The 10,722-nt window shown below is 44.4% G+C and overlaps 1 long non-coding RNA gene across 1 annotated transcript in view; it reads right to left on the bottom strand.

Moving 5' to 3' along the window:
• Positions 1 to 7,900: 7,900 nt before the first annotated feature.
• Positions 7,901 to 10,722, bottom strand: part of LOC141097896 (uncharacterized) — a 95,471-nt gene continuing 92,649 nt past the window's right edge. Inside the window, exon 3 of the long non-coding RNA XR_012234087.1 lies at positions 7,901 to 8,031. This is a non-coding gene — a long non-coding RNA (uncharacterized lncRNA). The remainder of the gene's footprint in view (positions 8,032 to 10,722) is intronic.

Below are 10,722 nucleotides of genomic sequence, written 5' to 3'. Positions count from 1 at the left end.
GAATGAACGACACCACGTGTAATAATTGTAATGGGCACCGGGGGCAATCACATCACTTTGGCACCTAGCCAAAGGAAAAAAAAGTTCACTTATCCATTTAAACTGTCAGATCCATGCTGGATCATGACAGTACCCCCTCCTTAATGAGGGGCCTCTGGACCATCAAGGCCACTCCTCATTAGGGAAACACCTACAGCGGGGACTCCCAGATCCTGAGTTCACCCCACCACTACCTGCACTTCAGGTTAATGACAAACGCACCGCTGGTATTGGCAATGTATGTTCTGGAGTCACCACTCATCTCCACAGCGCTGACCTGGGGAACGAGTTTATGTATGTGTATGTTTGCTATGAGCTGATCAGACTCCACAACACACTTCCACAAGATATTTTTTGGTGGCCACCCATACATGCTCGTTCACACACAGGTCTGGACCTGAACGTTTATTGCACACATTCGTTTGTCATATATTTGGTGAACTCATTCTGGACTCGACAACAGAGGCGTCCCCCTGCGTCACCACACTCACACCCCCGCTATTCACCAAGGGACACCATCCTCCAACCCTTTCACCATGAGGTCTGCGCCTCCCAGGGTTGGTTAATGGCGAGGGGTGAGATTTGTCCCTACTCCCCCGCAGCACACCTGCTGCTCACACCTGGAGGTGAAGGGACCGGGATATGGAGGAAGTATACACTCGCTGGTCGCCTCCACACGACCAGGAGGGGCGGCTTCTGCGGTGGTATTTGAATATTTGACGTAAGCCCCGCGGACTATAACACCAGTCTGCACACTACAGGGATGTACCCCTTCACCTCGGGGAACCCCAGACAGCACCATGGGGATCACCAACTCCACCCACCTGTCTGGTTACGTGCACCTGTATGAACATGTCCCGCTCCCCAGCAGCGACTCAAGGGGCTTTTGCCAGACCCGCAATTTGCCAAAGCCGCCACTTTGATTTCCTGGTTGCCTGAGCAGAGGCCCCAGAACCTGATAACTGCTGCTGCAGCGGCTCTAACACACCTTGCCGCTCCCCACTCACCTCAGTGAGGCCCGGCAGCAATTACTCAGCGGTCTCCACATGGCCAAAGCTCACCAGAAAAAAAAAAGTAAGTTTGGTGATAATGTCACGGTCACGTGTGTCTGGACGCACCGAGTACCGCAAGGCGAACCCATATGACACACGTGACCCTGGATACACCGCCTCCAGTGGGGCAAATTTAAATAATAACACGTGCAGCTGGATACGCCGCCTCCAACTGGCGAATTTAAATATTACACGTATATATAAAGTAGTCTGGAAACCCTGCCTCTAGTAAGGCGAATTTAAATAATAAGGGGGAACCTGGGAAACATTAACAATGGTGGGCCCTGCGATAGGGAATAGGGAAGTGGAGACCTCCTGAGCTCCCCTGAGCCAGTGACCCTGCACTCCTAACGTTCCCTATGCTGGTTCCGCACCGGGTGCGCAAAAGGAACCTAAAAACCCTAGCTCGTCCTGACCTAAACCCTCACTAGGGAATTGGTCGGTGTGGAAACTAATCCCACCACTGCACTAAAACACACATGAGGCACCGTTTAACCAACAACGGAGAACCTGTCTATGGTCGATTTGTTTCCCTCAAAAGCAAATTTCAGAAGGAACCTGAAATGAGAAAGCATTTCTTTGCCTTCATGGAGAAAATACTTCAGAATGGCCATGCAGAAATTGCACCTGTACTTCAAGATTTTGAGGAATGTTCGTATCTACCCATTTTTGGCGTGTATCATCCTAAGAAACCTGGTCAGATAAGAGTAGTATTTGACTCAAGCGCCAGATATGAAGGTATCTTGCTAAACAATGTCTTTATGTCTTGCCCAGACCTCAACAACAGACTTCTAGGAGTACTTCTTCGCTTCCGCAAAGTTGCAGTGGCATTCATGGCTGACATACAACAGATGTTTCATTGCTTCCTTGTCAAAAAAGAACATAGAAACTATTTGAGGTTTTTCTGGTACCGCAATAATGACCCCTACAAGGACATCGTGGAATATCGGATGATAGTACACATATTTGGGAATGGCCCTTTCGCTGCTGTCGCCAACTATGGTCTTAGACATTCAGCCAGAGAGGGCGAGGCAAATTACGGGTCGGATGTTAGATCGTTTGTGGAGAAGGATTTCTACGTGGACGACTGCTTGAAATCCACACCTACAGATGAATCGGCGGTCAGTCTCCTAAAGAGGACACAGGAAATGCTCGCTTTGTCCAACTTGAGGCTGCACAAAATTGCTTCCAACAGCCAAAGAATGATGGCAGCTTTTCCCTCTCAAGATTACTCAACTGATCTAAAAGACTTGGATTTGGACATGGACTCCCTTCCCATGCAACGGAGCCTTTGTTTGCTCTGGGATTTGAAGAGTGATGCACTTACCTTTCGGACCAAAGAAGAAGAAAAACCTTTCACACGTAGAAGCATCCTATCCGTGGTAAACAGCCTAAACAATCCTCTAGGATTTGTAACCCCTGTAACTATCCAAGGTAAAATGATGTTGAGAGACTTCACCCAAGAGATGTCTGAATGGGATGATACGCTTCCCGTGGAGAAGAGAGATCTGTGGGTAAGATGGAAGAAATCTTTAGAAGCCTTGTCAGATCTTTACGTGGCACGACCATACACTTCAGTGCCATCAACAGAATTCAAGACTCAAAGGCTCTCTATCTTATGTGATGCCTCAACCAAAGCAATTGCAGCAGTAGCATATCTGAAAACTACTGACATTAGGAATAAATGCTATGTAAGGCTTGTTATGAGCAGGACAAAACTAGCGCCAGTCCAGGAGTACACAATACCCAGACTGGAACTCTGTGCGGCTGTGCTAGCAGTAGAGTTAGCTGAACTTATCTCAACAGAAATTGACCTGGAAATCAAGGACGTTGAGTTCTACTCACAGCAAGGTAGTGCTCGGGTACATTTGCAGCAAAACTCGATGCTTTTATGTTTACGTCAGCAATCGGGTGCTAAGGAACAGGAGATCCACTTGCCCGAAACAGTGGCACTATGCATCCACACACCACAATCCTGCGGACAACGCAACTAGATCCGTTGAATATGGACACCTTAAGGACACAACCTGTTTACGGGCCCTGCACTAATCAGACACCTTTGAACTGGTAGATCCAGATGCAGATGAAGAAATCCGCCCTCAGGTATCGTGCCATTGCTTGTTTAATTCATGTGGCTCAGTCTTACAAGTCAACATCTCCCACCAGTCAGAAGTCTTGTAAAGGTAGGCACCATTGCAAGCACACCTTTACCGATCCAAACCTGGAAAATTAAGTGGCATTACTTAATGCCAAGCAGGGAGTGTTCTGCCCTCTGAATAGGGCAAAGAATGTTTGTATTATATGCTGGGTTACTTATAGCACCATCTAGTGGTGGATGAATTTATAGCAGTGTCTTTGATAGAATTTGACTTTAACAGAAGCGATGCACTATGGGATTGAAGCAATGCTTGTGGGAAGGAAGCAATGTATTCTGAGACAAAGAAGGGCCATTTTGTTTCTGTGTATATCATAGGATGCATGTGTTTACCTGTCCTCCATGTTAACTCTCCAGCTCGAGTTCGATATCCAGGTAAAGCATATCTGTTAAGCTTAATCTTTCTTACAATGTAGTGTGTGCAGAGAGTTTATCAGAGATGTAATTAGACACCTGTGTGGTTTCTATGTAGGTTGCATCACACTGAATGCTTCTGTATTTGTGTTAGCTGTGATCATCTGCCCAATACTTATGCATGTCATTTGTATTCTCACAGTTTTACCGCATGTTCTATACTCTTCACCAATAAACAAGTTAGACTATAGAGAACAGTCTGCTTATTTTGGAAGACAGAGCTGTAGTTTATGCTGTATGCTGGAGTGCACAACGTGTCAGCGTGCCTTAAGGCAGAACAGCGGCACATGTACACTGCGCAATCTATTATAGATCGCTTAGTATGCATCATTTGCTTTGGTCTGCCTGTGTAAAGAGGCATTGGAACGCCCGCCACTCAGCAAAAGTTTACCGGTCAGTCTGTGTAAGCAGTCCTTAAATCTATGGCTCCATTCACCAATCTCTGAAAATGATAGTTAGCCTTTCATAAATTTGGTGCATCTTTAGCTGTCCATGTGCCAGATTTTGAAAACTAGATTTGCACCGGAATTTACACAAATTTCTGGCCGTGATTGTAGTACATCTTTCTAGACCATGGTAGGCAATGTCCCTATCACTAAAACTAGCCTTTTTGTTAGCACTTTTGAAAAGTAGAAGGAAGGGTAAAAAGTTGCACTTTTTTTGTTGCAAAGATGGTGTTAGGGCTGGCGGAATGCACTAAATTATAAATAATAGTAGGTGCGTTCACAGCCCAGGGTCCACCGTAGAGAGGTGGTACACTGCTGCTAGGTAATGGCGGAAGAATAGAGCGGCGTGAAAACAGTCACACGTGGGTTACGTCACCCAGTGTGAACAGAAGCGAACTCTGTTAATTCACAGAGCCGCAAAGCCGCTGAACGCAAATACCAGAGCCTGTTTAGCTCACAGAGCCCGGCCAGAAAGCGGCCACAGAACTCTACCCCAAGGACACGGGGTTAGAGTTCCTCTAGGCCCTCTGAGCGCACGGCGTCGCTGCCGCGAACGCCGCTATAGACGCTGGCCACGGAGTGTGGATCACGTGCACTGATGCGTGCCGAGTCACTGATGGGGCTAATGCCTGACTCCGACTCTGCCCTACCTACACCTAAGCCTGGGCGCTAGCAGGCTAGGCTGCACAACACATCCGTACCAAGGGTAGGGGTTTCATAATGAGTCAGTCACCAGAGACATTCATACGTGCATACATCACTCACTCCTCATAGTCTGAAAATACAGTGTATCCTAGCGCATGGCCCAGCGGCCATGCGAACCTTTTAAAGCCGTGAGCGTCCGGGACCTTCCTGGCTTCTCGGATGGGCCAATCCAAACAGGAGCAGGACCTGAGCATGTGACCTTCGATCTCCAATGGGAGATCACTCCATGGGCATGCTCAGTCGCCCGACATGAGGACTTAGTCCCTGGAGAATCTTGCTGCTGAGCAGCCTGCATTGCCATAGCTGTGCCAGAGGTGGCAGCAGCAAGCAAACCCACGGAAGTGGTCTGGGCAGAGCGCCGGGACCGATGGGTTTGCTGAGCAACCTCCTCTGTGGCTGGGGAGGAATGGGAGACCGCTGGGAGGAGGGCTCGGGATTCCTGCCTTGCAGCAACAGGAACCCGACGCCTAACAGATGGGAGTTGTGAAAAAGTGTTGTAAACCCCTTGAGACGTTTTAACACCCCCCCACTCCCAATATTTTTTTTTTATCTGTGTGATGGGAATAGATTTAACATAGAATGCACGACAAGATGCTGGAGGACCCACAGGAATCACTTGAATAGGAACTGAATTTGCAAAAAATATTGCCAAAACTGAATATATCCTTCAAATGAAAAAAGGCACAAGCAGTTCGGCAATATGCAGTCACACTGGAAATGTCTCCCATTGGGGTCATTGAGGATAACAGCGATGCAGGTGTTCGATTAGCTGCTAATGCCCAATTCCAGATGTGCCAGCTGCTCAGCGCGTGTCTCTTCTTTGTGTTCTATATCTGCCGACTTGGCAGATGCTATGATAATTATTTAGCAGTTTTCTTTTTTGTTTTTCATTTCTATCTTCAGCTAAAAGTTAACATTTGGATTATTCCAATGTTTTTCTCATCCCAAAAGAGAGCTTCATTGTACTCTTAATATCAGTCAGGTTGGTGGATAAGTTTGAAAATTTCAGACTTATTAAATTGCCTGTTTTGCATGGAGAGCCATTTTGCTGAACAGTGTGACTTAAAGGGACTGCAAGAAATTTTTTTTATTTATTTATTTTTTTTAAATCTTTTCAAAATTATCTATTTTGTCCATTGGATAAAACTTCTTTATTGAACTTCCAACATTTAAAACCAATAATTTACTTAAGAATTTCTGGAAATAGTGCTTTAAAACGGACCTGTCAATTACTCAAAAAAAGGAGTTAAATCCCTAATCTCCCCTGATTCTGCTGCCCTTTTCCGTTTTGCACTGCAACGCTCCTTTACAGAAATATTCACATTTATTTCTTCTGGAGTGCATGCAGTATGTGAAATCTCTGCTTGCAGTCCAACTGGGAGGTTCTTCAGAGTCTTTATTGGGGGCTTGTGTTTTTATCCCTCTCTCCTATACACTGTTAATCACAACTGTTGTTACTGACAGTGTCTGGGACAGAGAAGAGAAAACGCATGCTCTCTGAAGAAATGCCCAGTTGCAGAAAAAAAATCACAACTAAAACAGCCATGTCAGATCCATTTACAAATGGATTCCAATCTATCTTATAATTGGGTCCTTCAGGCTCATTAAATTTTTAAAAGAAAAGGAATGCTGTCAAAAATATCAGAAAACAGTCTTATAGTCAGATACACTGGAAGCCCTGAACAAACACAAATGGTATTGTCACACTTCAGCAATACATCCTGCAATAGCCAAACTTTATTATCAGTATATTCATGTGAGATTTACCAAGATTTTGTTCCAATATGAAGTCCTCCTTTAGTGATTAACAGTATAGATGAGACACACACAGCTTACCATGGAAGCTTGCTGCTGTAACACCATACTTACAAATTCTCTTGGAACGTCCAGGAGGCTCCTAAAGTAAGGAGATACCATCAGGACAAGAAACGGGGAATGGATATGGAAAACCACAACATAAGTTAGGAATGGTATAGTTTAAAGAAGATACGTTAGGCCTGTTTCACACTTCAGTTTTTTCTTGTCAGTTAAAATCCGCCATAATGGAGGAAGGCTGATCCGTTGGTAACTGAAGGATAACGGATGCCAGCGGACCGGTTTTTTGACGGATACGTTGGCTGAAGAATTTTAAAGGAACGAGAGAGAGAGATTTTTTTTTACATCGTTCGCCAGAAATGATTTCAGGGTTAAATTTCCGGCTGAGATCATTCCTCCTGGCATGCGGAGTACAAAAATGCGGATCCTTCAGCCAAAAAAACGTTACAAGCTCCGTCCGGGTATGTCGGCGGCCGCAAAAAAATTGGCGGATCCGCAAAAAAACGGATCCGCCGGATGGCCATCCGTCAAGATCCGCCAGTAATGCAAGTCAATGGGAAAAAAACGGATCCGCCAAGCAAAATGGCGGATCCGTTTTTTTTAGGAAAACGGCGGATCTTGACTGATGGAAAAAAACTGAAGTGTGAAAAAGGCCTTGGTCAAAAGTGGGCAGTTTTTTCTCTTGTTTTATTCCTGTTGCTTCCCCAACTATGTCATTTGATAGTTTGTTTTTAATCTGCCATATAAGATAGGAGTCTTTTTATTTAGCCCTAATTTTTATGGATTTTAGTAAATGAGCTCACAGGATTCTCTGCGGGGTGTCTTTACACTGCTCTGCATATTTACTCTATGTGCCATAAGCCCTTCCTAATGACAATAAAAATTAACAGTAAGTACACAACCTATATCTCTGGATTAGTACAAAAATAAACCTGAATTCTCAGGTAAGCAGCGGGAATAAAATGAGAGCAAAAATTACCCACTTTTGACCCGGTGACCAGGCTATGGTTAAAATATGTTGGTTGCGCAATTTGCGTGCAGCAGTTGCTGGTGGAAAAAGCCAAAGCCTGCCGGGGACTATATGTGGGGACTATATGTCTTGGCTCACTAGTCCAAGCCCATTCTCCACGGTTTCTTCCTACCCTGCTCTGCTAGACTGACAGGTCTCTTCCTACATGTGTGCTTATATACCTGTGAGTAAAAGGGATCGAGGCAGAGAGAAGCTAATAGTGAGTGACAGACTAGTCAACAAAATACATACTCCACAGATGGCTTTTAATGCATGTTTTTTCTGAAACACCGCAGCCTTCCAGAGTAGAAAATAACCGGTTGTAATAACTCAGCTGCTGTCTTGGTGTCTGATTCATGCTGTGGTTCGGGCAGCACACATCACATGACAAGTTCCCTTTAAAAAAAAAAAAAAAAAGATTTTAAAAATGGGTTTAAAAAACCTCTTTAAATTTAAAGGTATAGTTCACTATTCGATAGTTTTTTCTGGTATACATCAGATGGTGATACTTGCAATACAAAGACCGCATAAAAAAGAATTTTTCCCGGAAGAGACTTTAAAGAAAGGACATATTACTAGGATGATACAGAGGAGAAATCACAGGATGCATAAGTTCTATTATAGTCAGGTCATTAAAACAAAGCCAAAGATGAGTGGGCTGATAAGAGCAAGGAAAATAATGTTAATTTTATTTCTAAAGATGCTATTTGGAGGCTAGTGCTCTCCTTTGATCAAGCAAAATACTTGATGTTCAGAGCTACACATCCATACTTGTATTGCCGGCTTGCAATATTTTTTTTTGTTTGTCCTTGCAATGAACGCTTACAAACCATTACAAAATTAACAATGACACATGGAATCAAAACTACAATTTTGAGCACAATTTTAATTGAGGTTACAAATATGGTGCCAGGGATATGGTGCAAAGAGAAAAGGGCCCCTGGGCAGGACGTGTCTGCTCTCCCCAATCGTGGCTGCTTTCCCCAGTCGAGGCTCTGCCTTGTGTACACACGCGATTATAGAATACACTACTATATATATATATATATATATATATATATATATATATATACACTCACTGGCCACTTTATTAGGTACACCTGTCCAACTGTGTGTTAAGACTTAATTTCTAATCAGCCAATCACATGGCGGCAACTCAGTGCATTTAGGCATGTAGACATGGTCAAGACAATCTCCTGCAGTTCAAACCGAGCATCAGTATGGGGAAGAAAGGTGATTTGAGTGCCTTTGAACGTGGCATGATTGTTGGTGCCAGAAGGGCTGGTCTGAGTATTTCAGAAACTGCTGATCTACTGGGATTTTCACGCACAATCATCTCTAGGGTTTACAGAGAATGGTCCGAAAAAGAAAAAAAATCCAGTGAGCGGCAGTTCTGAGGGCGGAAATGCCTTGTTGATGCCAGAGGTCAGAGGAGAATGGGCATACTGGTTCGAGCTGATAGAAAGGCAACAGTGACTCAAATTGCCACCCGTTACAACCAAGGTAGGCAGAAGAGCATCTCTGAACGCACAGTGCGTCGAACTTTGAGGCAGATGGGCTACAGCAGCAGAAGACCACACTGGGTACCACTCCTCTCAGCTAAGAACAGGAAACTGAGGCTACAATTTGCACAAGCTCATCGAAATTGGACAGTAGAAGATTGGAAAAACGTTGCCTGGTCTGATGAGTCTCGATTTCTGCTGCGACATTCGGATGGTAGGGTCAGAATTGGGCGTAAACAACATGAAAGCATGGATCCATCCAGCCTTGTATCAACGGTTCAGGCTGGTGGTGGTGGTGTCATGGTGTGGGGAATTTTTTCTTGGCACTCTTTGGGCCCCTTGGTACCAATTGAGCATCGTTGCAACGCCACAGCCTACCTGAGTATTGTTGCTGACCATGTCCATCCCTTTATGACCACAATGTACCCAACATCTGATGGCTACTTTCAGCAGGATAATGCGCCATGTCATAAAGCTCGAATCATCTCAGATTGGTTTCTTGACCATGACAATGAGTTCACTGTACTCAAATGGCCTCCTCAGTCACCAGATCTCAATCCAATAGAGCATCTTTGGGATGTGGTGGAACGGGAGATTCGCATCAGGGATGTGCAGCCGACAAATCTGCGCCAACTGTGTGATGCCATCATGTCAATATGGTCCAAAATCTCTGAGGAATGCTTCCAGCACCTTGTTGAATCTCTGCCACGAAGAATTGAGGCAGTTCTGAAGGCAAAAGGGGGTCCAACCCGTTACTAGCATGGTGTACCTAATAAAGTGGCCAGTGAGTGTATATATATATATATATACACACACACACACACACACAGTATATATACACACACACATATATAGTACAGAAATACACACATATACACAGTTACATATTAGACAAAATATTTGAATACATATAAAATAAAATAGAATTAACCAATTTTCTTACAATTTCTACTTGAATCCTTTTTACTGATGGTAATTTTGGTGATGTACTGGTTTTGTTTTCACTTTCCCACATTCATAGCCATGTTGTTTTTATTTTATCGTACACATTGCTATAACATTTTAATTTTTTTTGTCATAGAAATATGTTACATTTATTTTGTTAGAACTGGGGAACGAGAAAGCGCAATAGGGTCTTAATTGATATATCAGGATTTATTAAAGAAATGAAAATACCTAGGCTTTTGTCCTGATGCAGAAGTCGTGTGTGACCTTGAAACGCGTTGACCCTTAGGCTATGTGCACACGTTGCGGATTCTGCTGCGTTTCCGCAGCAGTTTTGGCCCTGCGGAAACGCAGCAGTTCCGCAGACCAAGTACAGTACAATGAAATCCTATGGGTTTTCAAAAACGCTGTGCTCACGGTGCGGTTTTTTCCGCGCGGTTTTGCTGCGGTTTACAAACCGCAGCATGTCAATTGTTTGGGCGGTTTCCGCAGCGGTTTCACACCTTTAAGGCTATGTGCACACGGTGCAGAATCACCTGCGGGTTTTTCCGCACGGAACCGCAGGTAAAACCGCAGGTAAAGTGACCTGCAGTTTTCCTGCGGTTTGGTCTGCGGTTTCACACCTCTACTATGTTAAAGG

This window comes from Dendrobates tinctorius, unplaced genomic scaffold, assembly GCF_039654945.1.
Source record: "Dendrobates tinctorius isolate UK_male_01 unplaced genomic scaffold, ASM3965494v1 ptg000086l, whole genome shotgun sequence".
NCBI classification, from domain to species: domain Eukaryota; kingdom Metazoa; phylum Chordata; class Amphibia; order Anura; family Dendrobatidae; genus Dendrobates; species Dendrobates tinctorius.
This window is presented reverse-complemented; position numbering and strand designations above follow the sequence as displayed.